Here is a 2,500-nt window from a genome sequence, read left to right as displayed (position 1 = left end):
GATGGGAGAATGCCTGGCAATACCAGGTGCTGTAAGCTTTTCCACTTCCCTTTTTAGAGACAGCCAGGGTGCTGCTCCAGCAGTGAAACACCCAGCTGAACGCTCCACGCCTTGAGCAGAGTGCCAGAGATACGGAGCACCAGGGCCACGAAGCTGCGTCGGACGCGCCTGTCAAGCTGTAGTCCGCGGGGAGGTGCTTAAGCGTGGGCCCACGAGTTGGGCTGGTGGGAAAGGTTGCTGGAGCTTTCTGCAGGCTGAACTGCGTGGGATTGTCACATACACACTATGTAGAGACAATGCAACTGCCACTGTCACATACACACCATGTAGAGCCACTGCCACTGCCACTGCCACATACACACTATAAGGAGCGTGTATGCGAAGGGGCCAGAGGCTTACGGCCATACCACTCTGAACACGCCCGATCTCGTCTGATCTAGGAAGCTAAGCAGGGTCAGGCCTGGTTAGTACTTCGAAGGGAGACCGCCTGGGAATACAAGGTGCTGTAAGCTTTTCCACTTCACTTTTTAGAGACAGCCAGGGCGCTGCTCCAGCAGTGAAACACCCAACTTTAAAGTGCCACTGCCACTGTCACATACACTCTATGTAAAGCCACTGCCAATGCCACTGCCAAATACACACTATATAGAGACAATGCCACTGCCACATACACACTATAAGGAGCGTTTATGCAAAGTGCCCACAAGCTTACATGCTTACGGCCATACCACTCTGAACACGCCCGATCTCGTCTGATCTCGGAAGCTAAGCAGGGTCGGGCCCTTTTTAGAGACAGCCAGGGTGCTGCTCCAGCAGTGAAACACCCAACTTTAAAGTGCCACTGCCACTGTCACATACACACTATGTAGAGCCACTGTCACATACACACTATGTACAGCCACTGCCACTGCCACATACACACTATAAGGAGCGTGTATGCGAAGGTCCCACAGACTTACGGCCATACCACTCTGACAGGCCCCATCTCGTCTGATCTCGGAGGCTAAGCAGGGTCGGGCCTGGTTAGTACTTGGATGGTAGAACGCCTGGGAATACCAGGTGCTGTAAGCATTTCCACTTCCCTTCTTAGAGACAGCCAGGGTGCTGCTCCAGCAGTGAAACACCTAGCTTTAAAGAGCCACTGCCACTGTCACATACACACAATGTAGAGAAACTGCCACTGCCACATACACACTATAAGGAGCGTGTATGTGAAGGGCCCAGAGGCTTACGGCCATACCACTCTGAACACGCCCGATCTCTTCAGATCTCGGAAGCTAAGCAGGGTCGGGACCTTTTTAGAGACAGCCAGGGTGCTGCTCCAGCAGTGAAACACCCAACTTTAAAGTGCCACTGCCACTGTCACATACACACTATGTAGAGCCACTGCCACTGCCACTGTCACATACACACTATGTAGAGCCACTATCACATACACACTATGTAGAGACACTGCCACTGCCACTGCCACATACACACTATAAGGAGCGTGTATGCGAAGGCTCCAAAATTTACGGCCATACCACTCTGAGGACGCCCGATCTCGTCTGATCTCGGAATCTAAGCAGGGTCGGGCCTGGTTAGTACTTGGATGGGAGAATGCCTGGGAATACCAGGTGCTGTAAGCTTTTCCACTTCCCTTTTTAGAGACAGCCAGGGTGCTGCTCCAGCAGTGAAACACCCAGCTGAACTCATTGAACGCTCCACGCTTTGAGCAGAGTGCCAGAGATATGGAGCACCAGGGCCACGAAGCTGCGTCGAACGCGCCTGTCAGGCTGTCGTCCGCGGTGAGGTGCTTAAGAATGGGCCCACGAGTTGGGCTGGTGGGCAAGGTTGCTGGAGCTTTCTGCTGGCTAAACTGCGTGGGGTTGAGGAGGCCACAGTTTGTTGATGAAGTACGGGTATCAGTGCTCATAGACGCTGCCAAGAGCTGCCGATGCGGTAACATACGCACTATGAAAAGCCACTGACTCTGTGACGTACACACTATAAAGAGCCACTGCCACTGTCACATACACACTATGTAGAGCCACTGCCACTGCCACTGCCACATACACACTATGTAGAGACAATGCCACTGCCACATAAACACTATAAGGAGCGTGTATGCGAAGGGCCCACAGGCTTACAGGGTTAAGGCCATAAACACTCTGAACACGCCCGATCTCGTCTGATCTCGGAAGCTAAGGAGGTTCAGGCCTGGTTAGCACTTTGATGGGAGACCGCCTGGGAATACCAGGTGCTGTAAGCTTTTCCACTTCCCTTTTTAGAGACAGCCAGGTTGATGCTCCAGCAGTGAAACACACAGCTTTAAAGAGCCACTGTCACTGTCACTTACACACTATGTAGAGCCACTGTCACATACACACTATGTAGAGCCACTGCCACTGCCACATACACACTATATAGAGCCAATGCCACTGCCACATACACACTATAAGTAGCGTGTATGCAAAGGGCCCACAGGCTTACGGCCATACCACTCTGAACACGCCCGATC

General features: G+C 52.5%; 5 pseudogenes; all 5 read left to right on the top strand.

The window, feature by feature from the left end:
* Positions 1-38, top strand: part of LOC139307418 (5S ribosomal RNA) — a 119-nt pseudogene extending 81 nt beyond the window's left edge.
* A 355-nt stretch (positions 39-393) lies between these two features.
* On the top strand, positions 394-512 carry LOC139307588 (5S ribosomal RNA; annotated as a pseudogene).
* Positions 513-953: 441 nt separating this feature from the next.
* LOC139281734 (5S ribosomal RNA) lies at positions 954-1,071 on the top strand (annotated as a pseudogene).
* A 438-nt stretch (positions 1,072-1,509) lies between these two features.
* LOC139307630 (5S ribosomal RNA) lies at positions 1,510-1,628 on the top strand (annotated as a pseudogene).
* A 503-nt stretch (positions 1,629-2,131) lies between these two features.
* LOC139281760 (5S ribosomal RNA) lies at positions 2,132-2,251 on the top strand (annotated as a pseudogene).
* The last annotated feature ends 249 nt before the right edge of the window (positions 2,252-2,500 follow it).

The sequence above is a fragment of the Enoplosus armatus genome, chromosome 2 (assembly GCF_043641665.1).
Source record: "Enoplosus armatus isolate fEnoArm2 chromosome 2, fEnoArm2.hap1, whole genome shotgun sequence".
Lineage (NCBI taxonomy): Eukaryota > Metazoa > Chordata > Actinopteri > Centrarchiformes > Enoplosidae > Enoplosus > Enoplosus armatus.
The sequence above is the reverse complement of the archived record's forward strand: the minus strand, read 5'-3'. Positions and strand labels throughout refer to the sequence as shown.